At 26.4% G+C, this 24,181-nt stretch overlaps 2 long non-coding RNA genes across 3 annotated transcripts in view; one reads left to right on the top strand and one right to left on the bottom strand.

The window, feature by feature from the left end:
- The window catches only part of LOC126301657 (uncharacterized), a 67,789-nt gene that overhangs the window by 29,838 nt on the left and 13,770 nt on the right, over positions 1-24,181 (bottom strand). Inside the window, exon 1 of one of the 2 annotated variants that reach the window (XR_007553089.1) lies at positions 7,766-8,096. The exons of the other annotated variant lie outside the window; for it this stretch is intronic. This is a non-coding gene — a long non-coding RNA (uncharacterized LOC126301657). Of the gene's footprint in view, positions 1-7,765; positions 8,097-24,181 lie in introns of those variants that run through there. 2 annotated transcript variants of the gene reach the window in all.
- LOC126301653 (uncharacterized) lies at positions 6,876-16,668 on the top strand. Its single transcript, XR_007553086.1, has 2 exons — positions 6,876-7,756; positions 15,886-16,668. It is a non-coding gene; the product is annotated as an uncharacterized LOC126301653 (long non-coding RNA).

Raw genomic sequence — 24,181 nt, 5'->3', positions numbered from 1 at the left:
TTATTGATTGATTTTGGTTCTTATTATTTTATGTTTTATGTATTTATAATTTTGGCTTTTTTAGTTAAGATACCTATGTTTTTGGTTCATTTATGACTTCCTAAGGCTCATGTAGAGGCCCCTATTTCAGGTAGAATAATTCTTGCTGGTGTTTTATTAAAGTTAGGTGGTTATGGTATTTTTCGTGTTATAAAGGTTATTTCTTATTTGGGTTTAAAGTTTAATTATTTTTGATTGTCTTTAGGTTTATCTGGGGGTGTTATTGTAAGATTTATTTGTTTTCGTCAGGTTGATTTAAAGTCTTTAATTGCATATTCTTCTGTTGCTCATATAAGAATGGTTATTGGTGGATTGATGACTATGAATTGATGAGGTTGTGTAGGTTCTCTTTCTCTAATGGTTGGTCATGGTTTATGTTCTTCTGGTTTATTTTGTTTATCTAATATTATTTATGAACGTTTAGGTAGACGAAGATTATTAATTAACAAGGGTATAATTAATTTGATGCCAAGAATGGCTTTATGATGATTTCTTTTAAGATCATCAAATATGGCTGCTCCTCCTTCTTTAAATTTGGTAGGTGAAATTAGATTATTAAATAGAATTATATCTTGATCTTCTTTTAGATTCTTTGCTTTGATTTTTTTATCTTGTTTTAGAGCTGTTTATACTTTGTATATATATTCTTATTCTCAGCATGGGAATTATTATTCTGGTGTTTATACTTGTTCTCTTGGTTATTTTCGTGAATATCATCTTTTACTTTTACATTGATTGCCTTTAAATATTCTCTGTTTAAAGGGTGAATATTTCTTTGTTTAGTTTGCTTAAGTATTTTAATTAAAAATATTGTTTTGTGGAATCAATGATATGAAGTTTTTAATCTTATGCCGTGAATTTATTTTCTATTTGTTCTTTGAGTTTTTTTTCTTTGTTTATTTCGAGAACTATAATTTTTGTTTTAGGTATTTATTATTTAATAATTGATTATAGAGTTTTTGTTGAGTGAGAGCTTTTCAATTTAAATGATTCTATAGTTGTTATAACTTTAATTTTGGATTGAATATATCTTATTTTTATATCTTTTGTTATATATATTTCTTCTTTGGTTATTTATTAGAGAGAGGATTATATATCTGGTGAAAAGAATATAAATCGTTTTATTATTATTGTTTTAATATTTATTCTTTCTATAGGTTTTTTTAATTATTAGTCCTAATTTAATTAGAATTTTATTAGGTTGAGATGGTTTAGGTTTAGTTTCTTATTGTTTAGTTATTTATTATCAAAATGTAAAATCTTATAGTGCTGGTATATTAACTGCACTTTCTAATCGTATTGGTGATGCTGCTATTTTAATTTCTATTGCATGAATGTTAAATTTTGGTGGTTGAAATTATATTTATTATTATGATTTTATTTCTAATTCTTTTGAAATAAAGCACATTACTATATTAATTGTTTTAGCAGCTATAACTAAGAGAGCTCAGATTCCTTTCTCTTCATGACTTCCTGCTGCTATAGCAGCTCCTACTCCTGTTTCTGCTTTAGTTCATTCTTCTACCTTTGTTACTGCTGGTGTTTATTTATTAATTCGTTTTAGACCAATATTGGATACTTATAATTGTGGTTGATTTTTACTTTTAATTGGTTGTATAACTATATTTATGGCTGGATTGGGCGCTAATTTTGAGTTTGATTTAAAGAAGATTATTGCTCTTTCTACTTTAAGACAACTTGGTTTAATAATAAGAATTTTGGCTATAGGTTATCCAAAGCTTGCATTTTTTCATTTATTGGCTCATGCTTTATTTAAGGCATTATTATTTATATGTGCAGGTTCAATAATTCATAATTTGAAGGATTCTCAGGATATTCGTTTTATAGGATCAATTGTTAATTTCATACCTTTAACTTCAGTTTGTTTTAATGTTTCTAGTTTATCTTTGTGTGGAATACCTTTTTTAGCGGGATTTTATTCAAAGGATTTAATTCTTGAGATGGTTTGTTTAAGATGAATTAATTGTTTAATTTTTTTTCTTTATTTTTTTTCTACTGGTTTAACTGCTTCTTATTCTTTTCGTTTGTTTTATTATTCAATATCTGGTGATAATAATTTTTATTCTAGATTTTCTTTTGATGATAAGGGTTATTATATTTCATTTGGAATAATTGGTCTACTGTTTGTTGCTGTTTTTGGTGGTAGTCTTTTATCTTGATTAATTTTTCCTATTCCTCATGTGATTGCTTTACCTTATTATTTAAAGTTTTTAACTATTACAGTTGTTATTTTAGGTGCTTATTTAGGTTATCTTATTTCTAATTTTGATTTTTCTCATAATTTATTTTCTTTAAGTATACTTTCTTTTGTTAGATTTGCTGGTTCTATATGATTTATACCTTTTCTTTCAACTAAGTTTATTAGATATATTCCTTTAAAAATAGGTTATATTCATCTAAGTCATTTGATTATGGTTGAGGTGAATTACTTGGTGGTCAAGGTTTATATAGATTATTTATTTATTTAATTGGTTATATTCAAGGTTGATATGATTCTAATTTCAAGATTTATCTTTTAACTTTTATTTTTTGAATATTTATTTTGGTATATTGTTTTTCGTTTACTTAAATAGCTTATAAATAGAGCGTGACACTGAAGATGTTAAGGAAGTATTTTTACTTTTAAGTATTTATAAATATAGATATATTATTTTTACAGTGAAAATGTAATGTTTTATTTATACTATATAAATTTTAGAAATGTTAACGGAGTTTAACCGCTAATATAAAAAGTTAGCAGCTTTCATATTGGCTTTACATTTCCTTAATTGGAACTATTATAGTTCAATTATATTATGAACAGTAATACGCCTCTTTTTGGCTTCAATTAATAAGAATAAGGGTAGTACATACCAATCTTCCAGGTCGAAACTGACTGCAATATTTCGCTTCTTATTCTATTTAAGGTTGATTGATAATATCAATACTTTTTGAATGCAACCCAAATGTTATATTTAACTACAACCCTTTATTCTGCTCATTGTAATGCTCCTTGGTTTCATTCATGGTATAGTCCTCCTAATAGAACTAGAATAAAAAATATTGTTGATACTGTTCAGATTATAATGTCTGAAGTTTTAAAAATAATTACAATTGGTAGAATTAGTGCAATTTCTACATCAAAAATTAAAAAGATTACTGCGATTAGGAAGAATCGTATTGAGAATGGTATTTGTGCTGATCTTTTTGGATCAAACCCACATTCAAATGGTGATCTTTTTTCTCGATCATTAATTAATTTTTTTGATAGTGTTGTTGCCAGGATTATAACAATTATTGGAATAATAAATCTAATGAAAACTCTTGTTGATAGAATTAGAATTGTTTTTCTTGATTTATATCAAGCTTTCTGATTGGAAGTCAAATGTACTATTTATACTAGAAAAACAATTATCTACCTCATCAATAAATAGAGATATATAAGAATAATCATACTACGTCTACGAAGTGTCAGTATCATGCTGCTGCTTCAAATCCAAAGTGATGTCTTGGTGAAAATTGATTTATTGAGTGTCGAAGTAGACATGTTGATAAAAAGATTGTTCCAATAATTACGTGTAAACCATGGAATCCTGTTGCAACAAAGAATGTTGATCCATAAACTGCATCTGCAATGGTAAAAGGTGCTTCTCAATATTCATATGCTTGAAGTATTGTAAAGTATAGTCCTAATAACACTGTGAAGAATAATCCTTGTAGTGCTTGAGTATGATTAGATTCCATTAAACTATGATGTGCTCATGTTACTGTTACTCCTGATGCTAAAAGAATAGCTGTATTAAGTAATGGAATTTGTATAGGGTTAAAGGGTTGAATTCCTATTGGAGGTCATAGTATTCCTAGTTCAATTGTTGGTGCTAATCTTCTTCTAAAGAATGCTCAAAATGAGGAAACGAAAAAAAATACCTCTGATGCAATAAATAAAATTATTCCTCATCGTAATCCAATTGATACAAATCCTGTATGTAATCCTTGATATGTTCCTTCTCGTACTACATCTCGTCATCATTGAATTATAGTTAGTAGGGTAATTCCAAATCCAATTATGAATAAGTTAATATTAAATAGGTGGAATCATTTTGCTAGTCCTGATACTAGGACTATTGCTCCAATTGCTCCTGTTAATGGTCAAGGTCTATAGTCTACTAAGTGGAATGGGTGGTTTGAGTGAGTTGTTAACATAGGTTTAATATACTTCTCTAGAAAATAGAGTTCTTAGAATTGAGAAAACATAAGCTTGAATTATTGCTACTGCTGATAATTATATTATTATAATTAATATAATTTTTATATTAATTATAATATTTTATATTTAAATTAATAATTTTATTTATTATATCCAATTATAATAATATTAAATATTAAATTACATATTATTATATATTATATTATAATAACCTATTTTAAGCTAAAAACATAAGTAGCTATAATCCTAGGTAAATAATTGCATTAAAATAATCAATTGATAATGGTAAGATGAACTTATAATACTTTAATTTCATTTAATTCTACCGGGGTTCGGAATTATTTCACATATTGTATGTCAAGAAAGAGGAAAAATTGAATCATTTGGAACATTAGGTATAATTTATGCTATACTATCAATTGGACTAATAGGATTTATTGTATGAGCACATCATATATTTACAGTAGGAATGGATGTTGACACACGAGCATATTTTACATCAGCAACAATAATTAATGCTGTACCTACAGGAATTAAGGTATTTAGATGATTAGCTACATTATATGGAACTAAATTCAAGTTCAATCCACCATAATTATGAGCTCTAGGATTTATTTTCCTATTTACAATTGGTGGATTAACAGGATTAGTATTAGCAAATTCATCACTTTATATTGTATTACATGATACATATTATGTAGTAGCCCACTTTCATTATGTATTATCTATAGGAGCAGTAATTCTATCTTATGTAATTTTAATGAAGGTAATTTTATTTACTTTATTTACCCTATCAAGGTATATTTTTGAGGTGCAACAGTAATTCCTAATTTATTATCAGCAATCCCATACTTAGGAACAGATTTAGTCCAATGAGTATGAGGAGGATTCGCTGTTGATAATGCAACATTAAATCGATTCTTCACATTCCATTTTGTATTACCATTTATTATTGCTGCTATAGCAGCAATTCATTTATTTTTTCTTCACCAAACAGGATCTAATAATCCTCTTGGACCAAATGGAGATATTGAAAAAATTCCATTCCATCCATACTTTACCTTTAAGGATTCTATTACATTTGTAATAATAACATCATTATTAATTATACTATGTTTAATTAATCCTTACCTATTAGGAGATCCAGATAACTTTGTACCTGCCAACCCATTAGTAACACCAGTTCACATTCAACCAGAATGATATTTCCTATTTGCATATGCAATTCTACGATCTATCCCTAATAAGTTAGGAGGTGTTATTGCATTATTTTTATCAATTAGAATCTTAATAATTTTACCATTTTATAATAAAACACCATTCCGAGGCATTCAATTTTACCCTATTAATCAAATTTTATTCTGAATTATAGTAGTTGTTGTATGCTTACTAACGTGAATTGGTAAACGACCTGTTGAAGAACCTTATATTATAACAGGTCAAATCTTAACAATTATTTACTTCACATATTTCTTAATTAATGTCCATGTCGCAAACGCATGAGATAAATTAATTAAGGAATAAAGTTAATTAGCTTAGGAAAAGCATATGTTTTGAAAACATAAAATTAGAAGTTTAACTCTTCTATTAACTTTTCTCAAAAAATTTCACTAAACAAATGAGATAAATAAAATCTTTAAACCAACAAAGAAAATAAAAAAATTCAAAGATAAAGGTAAAAAACTTTTTCAAGCTAAGTACATTAATTTATCATAACGGAACCGTGGTAATGTTCCACGAACCCAAATAAAACCAAAAGATATAATAGCAAGCTTAATAAAAAATATAAAAGAATAAAAATCACCGCCCAAGAAAATTAAAGCCAATAACATTCTTATGAAGACAATTCTAGTATATTCAGCTAAAAAAATTAAAGTAAAACCACCCGCACCATACTCAATATTAAATCCTGAAACTAACTCAGATTCCCCTTCAGCAAAATCAAAAGGAGTACGATTAGTTTCAGCTAAGCAAGAAGCAAAACAAGCTAAAGCTAAAGGAAAAGAAATAATAATAAATCAACAATAAAGCTGATAGTTTATAAAATCAAACATATTAAAACTACCAATTAAAATAATTAAAGACAATAAAATTAAAGCTAAACTAACTTCATAAGAAATTGTTTGAGCAACAGAACGAAGAGAACCTAATAATGAATAATTTGAATTAGAAGATCAACCAGCAATTATAACAGTATAAACACCTAATCTAGTACAACATAAAAAAAATAAAAATCCATAAGAAAAAGAACACATATAAGTTAAATAAGGAAAAATTACTCAAACGGCTAAAGAAATCATTAAATTAAAAACAGGGGAAAAATAATAAAGTAGGTAATTAGATATAATAGGAATTGGCTGCTCCTTACAAATTAACTTAATAGCATCTCTAAATGGCTGAGGAATTCCAACAAAACCTACCTTATCTGGACCCTTTCGAATCTGAATATAACCTAAAACCTTACGCTCTAATAAAGTTAAAAAGGCAACACTAATTAAAACACAAATAACCAATAAAAGAAAATTCAAAATAAATATAAATAAATCATAAAGTATCAATACTATTTGTAGAAAAAATCTACATAAATGAATTCTAAATTCAACACATTAATCTGTCAAAATAGTAAATAAATTAATATTAATCAATATAACAAAAAATATTTTAACCATATGGTCCTTTCGTACTAATATGGATTAACAATCTTAGGATAGAAACCGACCTGGCTCACGCCGGTCTGAACTCAGATCATGTAAGAATTGAAAGGTCGAACAGACCTAATCATTGGGCTCCTGCACCCAAAATTTTTCTTAATCCAACATCGAGGTCGCAATCTGCTTTGTCGATATGAGCTCTCAAAAACAATTACGCCGTTATCCCTAAGGTAACTTAATCTTATGATCATAAATTATGGATCAAAATAACAAACATAAATAAATGATATAATAATGAAGAGTTTATCTATTCTTCATGTCACCCCAACAAAACATCATCATTAAATATAGAAAGACAAACAAAAAACTATATAAAAGTAAAATGTCAAGCTCTATAGGGTCTTCTCGTCCTAAAGAAGAATTTAAGCCTTTTGACTCAAAAGTTAAATTCAAAAATTTATTAAGAGACAGTTGATTTCTCGTCAAGCCATTCATTCCAGCCACTAATTAAGAGACTAATGATTATGCTACCTTTGCACGGTCAAAATACCGCGGCTCTTTAAAAATACGCTCAGTGAGCAGGCCAGACCTCAAAATATAAACAAGAGGACATGTTTTTGATAAACAGGCGGAAATCAATTTTGCCTAGTTCCTTATAATAAGTTCACAAGGTAAAAATTTCATACAAATAAATATACTAATTCTATCATTATTACAAAAATTTTAAAATTAAATTAATAATCTTAATAAAAAACCTAAAATATTTATAAAATCAAAATAAAAAATAATGAACTAAAACGTAATCTTAAAGATAGCTGGTTTAAAGCTTACTATTATATTTCTATAAAATAAATTATAGGTTATTAACTTCAAAGCTTATCCCTTAAAGAATAAATAAGTTAATATTTTTACTTAAAAAATTAAATAAAAACAAATAACTTTAAAAAATTAAATTTTTTCTTAAGAAACTAGATATCTTGGGAAACGATTAACATCTTATTTCTATAAATAATTTAATAATAATTATGATACATTAACTATAAATTATTTATAAATCAACCCAAATCGAGACAAGTAAAATAAATACTAAAATTTTGATAAACCCTGATACAAAAGGTACAATAAATAAAATCTACTTAAAAAAATTTAAAATAATATTTCATAAAACACTTACATTACCAATAAACTATAATTTAAAAAATCATTTCTATAAAATATACTAAGACAAAAATACAATAAAATTATTTATATTAAATAATTAAATAAACATAAAATAAATATAATAAAATAAATAATCAAGATATTCTGATTTGCACAGAAAAATTTTCAGTGTAAATGAAACACTTTACTAATAAGTTATATCTTGAAACTCTTCCTAGATACACTTTCCAGTACATCTACTATGTTACGACTTATCTCATCTAAATTGAAGCTACTTTAAAATAAAATAGAATAATCAATAATGAGAGCGACGGGCGATGTGTACACATCTCAGAGCCAATATCAGTTAAATTAAATTACTATTAAATCCACCTTCATTAACAGTATTTCACTATCAAATCCGTTATAAACAAAAATCTATTGTAACCCACCTCCTCTTAACTATAAGCTGCACCTTGACCTGAAATATTTTATAATTAAATCTTGAGAATTATAACTCTAAAAAGATTCTCTGATAACGGAGATATACAAACAAATAAATTAAGTAGAGTAAATCGTGTATTATCAATCATGGGGTAGGTTCCTCTGAATGGAATGAGATACCGCCAAATTCTTTGGGTTTAAAGACCTTAACTAATAGTACCCTGGTAAATATAATTAACATTTAAAATAATAGGGTATCTAATCCTAGTTTATTATTTAAATTTCACAGATTCATAAAAAGGGCCAAAAATAAATTTTAACATTTCACCTTACAAATTTATATTTCAACCCTAATAATATAAACAACTGTTTTAACCAATAATATTCACTTGTATCAATCGTATAACCGCGGCTGCTGGCACGAATTATGCCGATACTAAATCAATTGCTAAATCCAAATTCACTTGATAATTAAATTAAATTACTGCAAAAAGAACATTTAGTCTAACAAAACTTACATATAATACAAAGAATAAGTGAATAAACAAGCAAGAATAAAACTTTTAAAAATAAAAAATAAGAAAATTTTAAATCTATTAATTCAGGAAAAAATAAAAGATTAAAATATTTAAAGAAAAAAAAAGAAAAAAAACCACAAACATTAACAAAAAAAAAGAAACGCCCCTATGTATGACCACAACAACTTCTCTATTATATATAATTAAAGATTAATATGGAACATGTATAGCAATAAATGTATTATATTCTTTCTTATTTAATCTTTCTTTTCACTAATAAATAAAGAAAGATTAAATAATATAATAAATATATGATTAGTATGGTTAATTCATCCAAATAATATAAATCTTAGCCATATAGGTAGGGCAATTGCAAATGTTAATGCTAAATGTCTTGTTCTAGTAAAAATATAAGGGAATAATCCTATGAAATTGTTAAATAATGTTATAATAAAAATTGAGATGAAAATGAATGTTGTTCCATTAAATGATTTTGGTCCAAGAAGTGTTTTAAATTCATTATGTAAGGTTAAATTTAGTTTATTTCAGATAATGTTAATTCGTGATGGTGTAAGTCAAAATAGTGATTGGATTAATAATAGTCCTAGAAATGTTCTAGTTCAATTTCATGATAAATTAAAGATGTTAGTTGATGGGTCAAATGTTGAGAATAGATTTGTTATCATTTTCAATTTAAGTTTTTTATTTCAATTGTTCCTTTTTCTGCTCTTTTAATAAGGTTAGGTTTAAATGAGAAGAAGTTTATTTGATTAAACAAGATTAATGTAGCTGAAAATATAATGAATTGTGAGAATCATATAAGAGGGGATATTTGAGGGATTTGGATATAATTTCCCCATCAGAAGTAGTCGTTAATTTACTATTATTTGGTTTAGGAGACCATTACTTACTTTCAGTCATCTGATGAATTTCAAGGTGTACTAATTTTTTTTAGTTACTTTAGATTGACACTCTAATGTTATTTATTTTAACTAACTCCTTAAATTATGTTAGATAATCACTTAATAAATAAATTTACTGAAGTTCTTTCAATTACAATTGGTATAAATCTGTGGTTTGCTCCACAGATTTCTGAGCATTGTCCAAAGAATAATCCAGGTCGATTTATTGTGAATGTTCCTTGATTTAACCGACCTGGCGTTGCATCAATTTTAACCCCTAATGCAGGAACTGCTCATGAGTGTAGAACATCTGATGCTCTTGTTAATACTCGTACTTCTGTATTTATTGGTAGGATTGTTCGGTTATCTACATCTAGTAGTCGGAATCCATCATTTTCTAGGTCTTGTTCTGGTGTTATGTAAGTGTCAAATTCTACGTCTATGAAGTCTGAATATTCATATCTTCAATATCATTGTCGTCCAATGGTTTTAATTGTAATTATTGCATCTACTGAATCATCAAGTAAATATAATAGTCGTAATGATGGAAGGGCAATAAAAATTAATGTAATTGCTGGTAAAGCTGTTCAGATTGTTTCAATTAAATGTCCATGAAGTATATTACGGTTAGTATAGGCAATAAATAATATATAACTTAGGGCATAACCTACAATTACTGTAATTAATAATAATACGACCATAGTATGATCATGAAAGAATGATAATTGCTCCATTAATGGTGAAGCTCCATCTTGAAGAGATAAATTTGATCATGTTGCCATTAATAAATATTTTCTAATAAAAGGTCAAACCTTTATTTGTAGAGCTTAAATCTACTGCACTAATCTGCCATATTAGAATCTAGAGATTAATGGTAATTCTGAGTAACTATGTTCTGCAGGAGGGTTATTTTGTAGTCATTCTGTTGATCTTCTTATGTTAGCTCTAAATATAATTGCTCGGTTTGTAATCATTTTTTCTCATATAATTACAATGAATACAATGATTCCTACAATAGAAATTGTAGACCCAACTCTTGATACTACGTTTCATGATGTATATGCGTCTGGGTAGTCAGAGTATCGTCGAGGTATTCCTGCTAATCCTAGGAAGTGTTGAGGAAAGAATGTTAAATTTACTCCAATGAATATAATTGTAAATTGGATTTTTAATCATGTATTATTTATAGTTAATCCTGTAAATAGTGGATATCATTGAATGACACCTCCTATAATTGCAAATACTGCTCCTATAGATAATACATAATGAAAGTGGGCTACTACATAATATGTATCATGTAATACAATATCAAGTGATGAATTTGCTAATACTAATCCTGTTAATCCACCAATTGTAAATAGGAAAATAAATCCTAGAGCTCATAATAATGGTGGATTGAACTTGAATTTAGTTCCATATAATGTAGCTAATCATCTAAATACCTTAATTCCTGTAGGTACAGCAATAATTATTGTTGCTGATGTAAAATATGCTCGTGTGTCAACATCCATTCCTACTGTAAATATATGATGTGCTCATACAATAAATCCTATTAGTCCAATTGATAGTATAGCATAAATTATACCTAATGTTCCAAATGATTCAATTTTTCCTCTTTCTTGACATACAATATGTGAAATAATTCCGAACCCCAGTAGAATTAAAATATAAACTTCTGGGTGTCCAAAGAATCAAAATAGATGTTGATATAGAATTGGGTCACCCCCTCCTGCAGGGTCAAAGAATGATGTATTTAAATTTCGATCTGTTAATAATATAGTAATAGCTCCTGCTAAAACTGGAAGTGAAAGAAGGAGAAGTAATGCTGTAATAGCTACAGATCATACAAATAAAGGTGTTTGATGTAAAGTTATACTTTCTGATCGTATATTAATTGCTGTTGTAATGAAATTCACTGCACCAAGAATAGATGATACACCTGCTAAGTGCAGTGAAAAAATAGCTAGATCTACAGATGCACCCCCGTGTGCAATAGCTCCTGCTAGAGGAGGGTAAACTGTTCATCCTGTACCAGCACCATTATCTACTATAGAAGATGTAAGAAGAAGGGTTAGTGAAGGTGGTAGTAATCAAAAAGTTATATTATTTATTCGTGGAAATGCTATATCTGGTGCACCAATTATTAGTGGAACAAGTCAATTACCAAATCCACCAATTATAATAGGTATTACTATAAAGAAAATTATTACGAATGCGTGAGCTGTAATAATAACATTATAAATCTGGTCATCCCCAATTAGAGATCCGGGTTGGCCAAGTTCAGCACGAATAAGTATTCTTATTGATGTTCCTACTATTCCTGCTCATGCTCCAAATATGAAGTATAAAGTACCAATGTCCTTATGGTTTGTTGAGAATAATCATTTTTGCGGTAAGATGGCTGAATTTTAGGTGGTAGACTGTAAATCTACTTATGAGATGTTTTCTCTCTTATCATATTTAGGTCTTATATTCAATTATGATTCTAGACTGCAATTCTAGAGGTGTAAAATTTTACTAAGGCCTAAAAGATTATTCTTTTAATTATAACTTTGAAGGTTATTAGTTTGATTAACTTAAGTCCTTAGTATAATGAAATTAAGGTTGATGTTGAAATCAATCCTATTGTTGAAATTATTACTGTTATAGGAAGAATGATTCTTGATTTTTGGGACTTTATCTTTATAGATCACGAATTTTCTGTGTATGATATAATTAGAGCTGAGAATCTAATACGTATATAGTAGTAGAGTGTAATTGTAGTTAATACAACTATAATAGTTATAATAGTTGTTATATTGTTTTCTATTAATGATTGTATTACAATTCATTTTGGTAAGAATCCAAGGAATGGTGGTAGTCCACCTAAAGATAATAAAGATAAGAATATTATGAATTTAATTTCGGTTTTTATATTTCTGGCTGAATAAATTTGATTTATGAAAAATAAATCTATTTGCTTAAATAATAAAACTATAATCAATCTTAATAGTGAGTAAATAATGAAGTATAGTTCTCAGATGTTTTCTCTGACTGTTAATGATCTAATTATTCAACCTAGATGTCTGATTGATGAATATGCTAAAAGTTGTCGTAAGGATGTTTGATTTAAACCTCCTATTGCCCCAATAATAATTCTTAAGATAATAATTGTTCAAATAAAAGTTCTTAATTGAATACAATAAGATAAGACCATGGGGCGATTTTTTGTCATGTTATTAATGTTAAACAATTATTTCATCTTGATGCTCCTATAACTTCTGGAAATCAGAAATGGAAAGGTGCAGCTCCAATCTTTAATAATAGTCTAGATCTAATTATTATTGATGGGATAAATTCTGTTTCCCATCCCATGGGATATTTTATTTGAATCAGCAAAATTGAAAATAATAATATTGTCGATGCTATTGCTTGGACAATAAAATATTTAATTGATGATTCATTTATTATTATATTTTTATTTCTTGTTAGGAGCGGAATAAATGAAAGTAAGTTGATCTCAAGTCCTATTCAAACCCCAAATCAGGAATTTGATGAAATGGACAGGATCGTTCCTATCATTAATGTTGATAGGAAGAGAAGTTTTGTAGAGTTGTTGGTCATTAAAAAGGAGAGGATTGATACCTCTATAAATGGGGTATGAACCCATTAGCTTGTTTAGCTTACCTTTTTACATTAAGGTGTATGATGCACGTTAGTTTTTGATACTAAAGGAGGTAGTTTAATTCTATCTTATGTAATTTTAATGAAGGTAAATTTATTTACTTTATTTACCCTATCAAGGTAACCCTTTAATCAGGCACTTCATTTATTTAATATATAAATCGAAAGTTTTTTTTTTAAATTCTTTTATGTATTATTTTGTTTAATTAGGATTAATTTATCCTGCTCATTTTATTTTTTTATATATATATATATATAATAAATAACTTATATTAATATATTACATTTAATTGAAATTAAAGTATTATAAGTTCATCTTACCATTATCAATTGATTATTTTAATGCAATTATTTACCTAGGATTATAGCTACTTATGTTTTTAACTTAAAATAGGTTATTATAATATAATATATATAATAATATATAATTTAATATTTAATATTATTATAATTGGATATAATAAATAAAATTATTAATTTAAATATAAAATATTATAATTAATATAAATAATTATATTAATTATAATAATATAATTATGTAAATTATCTACAATTAGATTATTTAAGTAATATATATGAAAGTTAACTTAATATAAAAAAAAGAATTCATATTAATAACATATTATATTAAATTACATAATTGTATAAAATATATTTATTATATTATTTAATCTTTATTTATTTATTAGTGAAAAGAAAGATTAAATAAGAAAGAATATAATACATTTATTGCTATACATGTTCCATATTAATCTTTAATTATATATAATAGAGAAGTTGTTGTGGTCATACATAGGGGCGTTTCTTTTTTTTTTTGTTAATGTTTGTGGTTTTTTTCTTTTTTTTTCTTTAAATATTTGAATCTTTTATTTTTTCCTGAATTAATAGATTTAAAATTTTCTTATTTTTTATTTTTAAAAGTTTTATTCTTGCTTGTTTATTCACTTTTTCTTTGTATTATATGTAAGTTTTGTTAGACTAAATGTTCTTTTTGCAGTAATTTGATTTAATTATCAAGTGATTTTTGATTTAGCAATTGATTTAGTATCGGCATAATTCGTGCCAGCAGCCGCAGTTATACGATTGATACAAGTGAATATTATTGGTTAAAACAGTTGTTTATATTATTAGGGTTGAAATATAAATTTGTAAGGTGAAATGTTAAAATTTATTTGTGGCCCTTTTTATGAATCTGTGAAATTTAAATAATAAACTAGGATTAGATACCCTATTACTTTAAATGTTAATTATATTTACCAGGGTACTATTAGTTAAGGTCTTTAAACCCAAAGAATTTGGCGGTATCTCATTCCATTCAGAGGAACCTACCCCATGATTGATAATACACGATTTACTCTACTTAATTTATTTGTTTGTATATCTCCGTTATCAGAGAATCTTTTTAGAGTTATAATTCTCAAGATTTATAATTATAAAATATTTCAGGTCAAGGTGAAGCTTATAGTTAAGAGGAGGTGGGTTACAATAGATTTTTGTTTATAACGGATTTGATAGTGAAATACTGTTAATGAAGGTGGATTTGATAGTAATTTAATTTATTTAATTTAACTGATATTGGCTCTGAGATGTGTACACATCACCCGTCGCTCTCATTATTGATTATTCTATTTTATTTTAAAGTAGCTTCAATTTAGATGAGATAAGTCGTAACATAGTAGATGTACTGGAAAGTGTATCTAGGAAGAGTTTCAAGATATAACTTATTAGTAAAGTGTTTCATTTACACTGAAAATTTTTCTGTGCAAATCAGGATATCTTGATTATTTATTTTATTATATTTATTTTTTGTTTATTTAATTATTTAATATAAATAATTTTATTGTATTTTTGTCTTAGTATATTTTATAGAATTGATTTTTTAAATTATAGTTAATTGGTAATGTAAGTGTTTTATGAAATATTATTTTAAATTTTTTTAAGTAGATTTTATTTATTGTACCTTTTGTATCAGGGTTTATCAAAATTTTAGTATTTATTTTACTTGTCTCGATTTGGGTTGATTTATAAATAATTTATAGTTAATGTATCATAATTATTATTAAATTACTTATAGAAATGAGATGTTAATCGTTTCCCAAGATATCTAGTTTCTTAAGAAAAAATTTAATTTTTTAAAGTTATTTGTTTTTATTTAATTTTTTAAGTAAAAATATTAACTGATTTATTCTTTAAGGGATAAGCTTTGAAGTTAATAACCTATAATTTATTTTATAGAAATATAATAGTAAGCTTTAAACCAGCTATCTTTAAGATTACGTTTTAGTTCATTATTTTTTATTTTGATTTTATAAATATTTTAGGTTTTTTATTAAGATTATTAATTTAATTTTAAAATTTTTGTAATAATGATAGAATTAGTATATTTATTTGTATGAAATTTTTACCTTGTGAACTTATTATAAGGAACTAGGCAAAATTGATTTCCGCCTGTTTATCAAAAACATGTCCTCTTGCTTATATTTTGAGGTCTGGCCTGCTCACTGAGCGTATTTTTAAAGAGCCGCGGTATTTTGACCGTGCAAAGGTAGCATAATCATTAGTCTCTTAATTAGTGGCTGGAATGAATGGCTTGACGAGAAATCAACTGTCTCTTAATAAATTTTTGAATTTAACTTTTGAGTCAAAAGGCTTAAATTCTTCTTTAGGACGAGAAGACCCTATAGAGCTTGACATTTTACTTTTATATAGTTTTTTGTTTGTCTTTCTATATTTAATGATGATGTTTTGTTGGGGTGACATGAAGAATAGATAAACTCTTCATTATTATATCATTTATTTATGTTTGTTATTTTGATCCATAATTTATGATCATAAGATTAAGTTACCTTAGGGATAACAGCGTAATTGTTTTTGAGAGCTCATATCGACAAAGCAGATTGCGACCTCGATGTTGGATTAAGAAAAATTTTGGGTGCAGGAGCCCAATGATTAGGTCTGTTCGACCTTTAAATTCTTACATGATCTGAGTTCAGACCGGCGTGAGCCAGGTCGGTTTCTATCCTAAGATTGTTAATCCATATTAGTACGAAAGGACCATATGGTTAAAATATTTTTTGTTATATTGATTAATATTAATTTATTTACTATTTTGACAGATTAATGTGTTGAATTTAGAATTCATTTATGTAGATTTTTTCTACAAATAGTATTGATACTTTATGATTTATTTATATTAATTTTGAATTTTCTTTTATTGGTTATTTGTGTTTTAATTAGTGTTGCCTTTTTAACTTTATTAGAGCGTAAGGTTTTAGGTTATATTCAGATTCGAAAGGGTCCAAATAAGGTAGGTTTTGTTGGAATGCCTCAGCCATTTAGAGATGCTATTAAGTTAATTTGTAAGGAGCAGCCAATTCCTATTATATCTAATTACCTACTTTATTATTTTTCCCCTGTTTTTAATTTAATGATTTCTTTAGCCGTTTGAGTAATTTTTCCTTATTTAACTTATATGTGTTCTTTTTCTTATGGATTTTTATTTTTTTTATGTTGTACTAGATTAGGTGTTTATACTGTTATAATTGCTGGTTGATCTTCTAATTCAAATTATTCATTATTAGGTTCTCTTCGTTCTGTTGCTCAAACAATTTCTTATGAAGTTAGTTTAGCTTTAATTTTATTGTCTTTAATTATTTTAATTGGTAGTTTTAATATGTTTGATTTTATAAACTATCAGCTTTATTGTTGATTTATTATTATTTCTTTTCCTTTAGCTTTAGCTTGTTTTGCTTCTTGCTTAGCTGAAACTAATCGTACTCCTTTTGATTTTGCTGAAGGGGAATCTGAGTTAGTTTCAGGATTTAATATTGAGTATGGTGCGGGTGGTTTTACTTTAATTTTTTTAGCTGAATATACTAGAATTGTCTTCATAAGAATGTTATTGGCTTTAATTTTCTTGGGCGGTGATTTTTATTCTTTTATATTTTTTATTAAGCTTGCTATTATTTCTTTTGGTTTTATTTGGGTTCGTGGAACATTACCACGGTTCCGTTATGATAAATTAATGTACTTAGCTTGAAAAAGTTTTTTACCTTTATCTTTGAATTTTTTTATTTTCTTTGTTGGTTTAAAGATTTTATTTATCTCATTTGTTTAGTGAAATTTTTTGAGAAAAGTTAATAGAAGAGTTAAACTTCTAATTTTATGTTTTCAAAACATATGCTTTTCCTAAGCTAATTAACTTTATTCCTTAATTAATTTATCTCATGCGTTTGCGACATGGACATTAATTAAGAAATATGTGAAGTAAATAATTGTTAAGATTTGACCTGTTATAATATAAGGTTCTTCAACAGGTCGTTTACCAATTCACGTTAGTAAGCATACAACAACTACTATAATTCAGAATAAAATTTGATTAATAGGGTAAAATTGAATGCCTCGGAATGGTGTTTTATTATAAAATGGTAAAATTATTAAGATTCTAATTGATAAAAATAATGCAATAACACCTCCTAACTTATTAGGGATAGATCGTAGAATTGCATATGCAAATAGGAAATATCATTCTGGTTGAATGTGAACTGGTGTTACTAATGGGTTGGCAGGTACAAAGTTATCTGGATCTCCTAATAGGTAAGGATTAATTAAACATAGTATAATTAATAATGATGTTATTATTACAAATGTAATAGAATCCTTAAAGGTAAAGTATGGATGGAATGGAATTTTTTCAATATCTCCATTTAGTCCAAGAGGATTATTAGATCCTGTTTGGTGAAGAAAAAATAAATGAATTGCTGCTATAGCAGCAATAATAAATGGTAATACAAAATGGAATGTGAAGAATCGATTTAATGTTGCATTATCAACAGCGAATCCTCCTCATACTCATTGGACTAAATCTGTTCCTAAGTATGGGATTGCTGATAATAAATTAGTAATTACTGTTGCACCTCAAAAAGGTATTTGGCCTCAGGGTAAGACATATCCTATAAATGCAGTTGCTATAACTAAAAATAAAATCACTGTACCAATTATTCAGGTATGTATATATATATAAGATCCATAGTAAATTCCCCGTCCTACATGTAAGTAAATACAAATAAAAAATATAGATGCTCCATTTGCGTGTAAGGTTCGGATAATTCAACCATTATTTACGTCTCGGCAGATGTGTACTACACTACTGAATGCTATTTCAATATTTGATGTATAATGTATAGCTAAAAATAGTCCAGTTACGATTTGAATTACCAAACATAACCCTAATAGGGATCCAAAATTTCATCAAAATGAAATATTTGTTGGGGCAGGTAAGTCAATTAAAGAGTTATTAATAATTTTAATTAAAGGATGTCTTAATCGTAAGGGTTTATTCATTAGTAATTATCTTATTTTACGAATAGGTCCCTGATTAATATTGGTGATTTTAACAACTGCTAGTAGTGCTAAAAATAAATAAATTATAATTATTATTGTAATAATGAATGTTGGTCTATTATATAACTTTTCTAAAGATATTGTTATTTCTTGATAATTGATTGAATTATCAATATTTATAGTTTCGGTGTTTTTGAAAAAGTCTATAAATATAGATATATCTAGAATAATTAATATTAATATGATAAATACTCACATTATTAATGTAATAATTATAGTGATTGATTTAGGCTGAAATATTTCGTTTGATGCAATTCTTGTAATGTAAATAAATAATACTAGTATACCACCAAGAAATGTTAAAAATAAAATATATGATAATCAATATCTTTCTATTATTGTTCCTGTTATTAATCCAACTAGGAAGGTTTGAAGGATAATAAAAAGCATTATTGATATTGGGTGTCTTAATTTAATAAAATTAATATTTATTACATTTGATAATGATATAATTATTATTTTGATCATTTCAGGGGTTAGTTTATTTAAAATACCGGTTTTGGGGACCGATGATGGAAGCTTTTCCACCTCTGAAGTTTTAAAGTGGGGGCTGGACTTATTTCCTGTTTACAAGACCGGCGTTTTTTTTAAACTATTAAAACTAATGTTTATATTCTCTATTTTTACTTCTTTATTGATTTATTTTGCTGGTGTTTATGTTTTTTCTTCTAAACGTAAACATTTATTAATGGTTCTTTTGAGATTAGAATATATTGTTCTTTCTTTATTTATGTTAGTTATTGTTTTTCTTATTGAGTTTGATTATGATTATTTTTTTCCTGTTATTTTTTTAGTTTTTTCTGTTTGTGAGGGTGCTTTAGGTCTTTCTATTTTAGTTTCAATAATTCGTTCTCATGGTAATGATTTTTTTAATTCTTTTGGTTTATCTTTATGTTAAAGTATTTATTTATAACTATTTTTTTGATCCCTCTTTGTTTATTAAATAATTGTTGATGGTTGGTTCATTCTTTAATGTTTCTGTCGGGTTTTGTTTTTATAATTTGTGTTTATTCATATGCTGATTTGAATATAATTAGATATTATTTTGGTATTGATTATTTTTCTTTTAGTTTAATTTTACTTAGTTTTTGGATTTGTTCTTTAATAATCACTGCTAGAGGTTCAGTTTATTTAAGTTCATATCATTCTAATTTTTTTGTTTTTATGGTTTTGATTTTAATAATTATGCTTTATTGTTCATTTGCTAGATTAAGTCTTCTTTCTTTTTATTTTTTTTTTGAGGCTAGATTAGTTCCTACTTTACTTTTAATTTTGGGTTGGGGTTATCAACCTGAGCGTTTGCAGGCTGGTGTTTATTTAATTTTTTATACTTTGGTTGCTAGATTACCTTTATTATTAGTTTTATTTAAGGTTTATGATTTTTCTATTACTTTATATTTTCCTTTCTTGGTTGATTTTGGTTCTTATTATTTTATGTATTTATAATTTTGGCTTTTTTAGTTAAGATACCTATGTTTTTGGTTCATTTATGACTTCCTAAGGCTCATGTAGAGGCCCCTATTTCAGGTAGAATAATTCTTGCTGGTGTTTTATTAAAGTTAGGTGGTTATGGTATTTTTCGTGTTATAAAGGTTATTTCTTATTTGGGTTTAAAGTTTAATTATTTTTGATTGTCTTTAGGTTTATCTGGGGGTGTTATTGTAAGATTTATTTGTTATCGTCAGGTTGATTTAAAGTCTTTAATTGCATATTCTTCTGTTGCTCATATAAGAATGGTTATTGGTGGATTGATGACTATGAATTGATGAGGTTGTGTAGGTTCTCTTTCTCTAATGGTTGGTCATGGTTTATGTTCTTCTGGTTTATTTTGTTTATCTAATATTATTTATGAACGTTTAGGTAGACGAAGATAATTAATTAACAAGGGTATAATTAATTTGATGCCAAGAATGGCTTTATGATGATTTCTTTTAAGATCATCAAATATGGCTGCTTCTCCTTCTTTAAATTTGGTAGGTGAAATTAGATTATTAAATAGAATTATATCTTGATCTTCTTTTAGATTCTTTGCTTTGATTTTTTTATCTTTTTTTAGAGCTGTTTATACTTTGTATATATATTCTTATTCTCAGCATGGGAATTATTATTCTGGTGTTTATACTTGTTCTCTTGGTTATTTTCGTGAATATCATCTTTTACTTTTACATTGATTGCCTTTAAATATTCTCTGTTTAAAGGGTGAATATTTCTTTGTTTAGTTTGCTTAAGTATTTTAATTAAAAATATTGTTTTGTGGAATCAATGATATGAAGTTTTTCATCTTAGGCCGTGAATTTATTTTCTATTTGTTCTTTGAGTTTTTTTTCTTTGTTTATTTCGAGAACTATAATTTTTATTTTAGGTATTTATTATTTAATAATTGATTATAGAGTTTTTGTTGAGTGAGAGCTTTTCAATTTAAATGGTTCTATAGTTGTTATAACTTTAATTTTGGATTGAATATCTCTTATTTTTATATCTTTTGTTATATATATTTCTTCTTTGGTTATTTATTATAGAGAGGATTATATATCTGGTGAAAAGAATATAAATCGTTTTATTATTATTGTTTTAATATTTATTCTTTCTATAGGTTTTTTAATTATTAGTCCTAATTTAATTAGAATATTATTAGGTTGAGATGGTTTAGGTTTAGTTTCTTATTGTTTAGTTATTTATTATCAAAATGTAAAATCTTATAGTGCTGGTATATTAACTGCACTTTCTAATCGTATTGGTGATGTTGCTATTTTAATTTCTATTGCATGAATGTTAAATTTTGGTGGTTGAAATTATATTTATTATTATGATTTTATTTGTAATTCTTTTGAAATAAAGCTCATTACTATATTAATTGTTTTAGCAGCTATAACTAAGAGAGCTCAGATTCCTTTCTCTTCATGACTTCCTGCTGCTATAGCAGCTCCTACTCCTGTTTCTGCTTTAGTTCATTCTTCTACTCTTGTTACTGCTGGTGTTTATTTATTAATTCGTTTTAGACCAATATTGGATACTTATAATTGTGGTTGATTTTTACTTTTAATTGGTTGTATAACTATATTTATGGCTGGATTGGGCGCTAATTTTGAGTTTGATTTAAAGAAGATTATTGCTCTTTCTACTTTAAGACAACTTGGTTTAATAATAAGAATTTTGGCTATAGGTTATTCAAAGCTTGCATTTTTTCATTTATTGGCTCATGCTTTATTTAAGGCATTATTATTTATATGTGCAGGTTCAATAATTCATAATTTGAAGGATTCTCAGGATATTCGTTTTATAGGATCAATTGTTAATTTCATACCTTTAACTTCAGTTTGTTTTAATGTTTCTAGTTTATCTTTGTGTGGAATACCTTTTTTAGCGGGATTTTATTCAAAGGATTTAATTCTTGAGATGGTTTTTTTAAGATGAATTAATTGTTTAATTTTTTTTCTTTATTTTTTTTCTACTGGTTTAACTGCTTCTTATTCTTTTCGTTTGTTTTATTATTCAATATCTGGTGATAATAATTTTTATTCTAGATTTTCTTTTGATGATAAGGGTTATTATATTTCATTTGGAATAATTGGTCTATTGTTTGTTGCTGTTTTTGGTGGTAGTCTTTTATCTTGATTAATTTTTCCTATTCCTCATGTGATTGCTTTACCTTATTATTTAAAGTTTTTAACTATTACAGTTGTTATTTTAGGTGCTTATTTAGGTTATCTTATTTCTAATTTTGATTTTTCTCATAATTTATTTTCTTTAAGTATACTTTCTTTTGTTAGATTTGCTGGTTCTATATGATTTATACCTTTTCTTTCAACTAAGTTTATTAGATATATTCCTTTAAAAATAGGTTATTATTCATCTAAGTCATTTGATTATGGTTGAGACGAATTACTTGGTGGTCAAGGTTTATATAGATTATTTATTTATTTAATTGGTTATATTCAAGGTTGATATGATTCTAATTTCAAGATTTATCTTTTAACTTTTATTTTTTGAATATTTATTTTGGTAATATTGTTTTTCGTTTACTTAAATAGCTTATAATTAGAGCGTGACACTGAAGATGTTAAGGAAGTATTTTTACTTTTAAGTATTTATAAATATAGATATATTATTTTTACAGTGAAAATGTAATGTTTTATTTAAACTATATAAATTTTAGAAATGTTAACGGAGTTTAACCGCTAATATAAAAAGTTAGCAGCTTTCATATTGGCTTTACATTTCCTTAATTGGAACTATTATAGTTCAATTATATTATTAACAGTAATACGCCTCTTTTTGGCTTCAATTAATAAGAATAAGGGTAGTACATACCAATCTTCCAGGTCGAAACTGACTGCAATATTTCGCTTCTTATTCTATTTAAGGTTGATTGATAATATCAATACTTTTTGAATGCAACCCAAATGTTATATTTAACTACAACCCTTTATTCTGCTCATTGTAATGCTCCTTGGTTTCATTCATGGTATAGTCCTCCTAATAGAACTAGAATAAAAAATATTGTTGATACTGTTCAGATTATAATGTCTGAAGTTTTAAAAATAATTACAATTGGTAGAATTAGTGCAATTTCTACATCAAAAATTAAAAAGATTACTGCGATTAGGAAGAATCGTATTGAGAATGGTATTCGTGCTGATCTTTTTGGATCAAACCCACATTCAAATGGTGATCTTTTTTCTCGATCATTAATTAATTTTTTTGATAGTGTTGTTGCCAGGATTATAACAATTATTGGAATAATAAATCTAATGAAAACTCTTTTTGATAGAATTAGAATTGTTTTTCTTGATTTATATCAAGCTTTCTGATTGGAAGTCAAATGTACTATTTATACTAGAAAAACAATTATCTACCTCATCAATAAATAGAGATATATAAGAATAATCATACTACGTCTATGAAGTGTCAGTTTCATGCTGCTGCTTCAAATCCAAAGTGATGTCTTGGTGAAAATTGATTTATTGAGTGTCGAAGTAGACATGTTGATAAAAAGATTGTTCCAATAATTACGTGTAAACCATTAAATCCTGTTGCAACAAAGAATGTTGATCCATAAACTGCATCTGCAATGGTAAAAGGTGCTTCTCAATATTCATATGCTTGAAGTATTGTAAAGTATAGTCCTAATAACACTGTGAAGAATAATCCTTGTAGTGCTTGAGTATGATTAGATTCCATTAAACTATGATGTGCTCATGTTACTGTTACTCC

The sequence above is a fragment of the Schistocerca gregaria genome, unplaced genomic scaffold (assembly GCF_023897955.1).
Source record: "Schistocerca gregaria isolate iqSchGreg1 unplaced genomic scaffold, iqSchGreg1.2 ptg000077l, whole genome shotgun sequence".
Lineage (NCBI taxonomy): Eukaryota > Metazoa > Arthropoda > Insecta > Orthoptera > Acrididae > Schistocerca > Schistocerca gregaria.
Note: the sequence above shows the minus strand (reverse complement) of the source record. Positions and strands in the feature narration are given on the sequence as shown.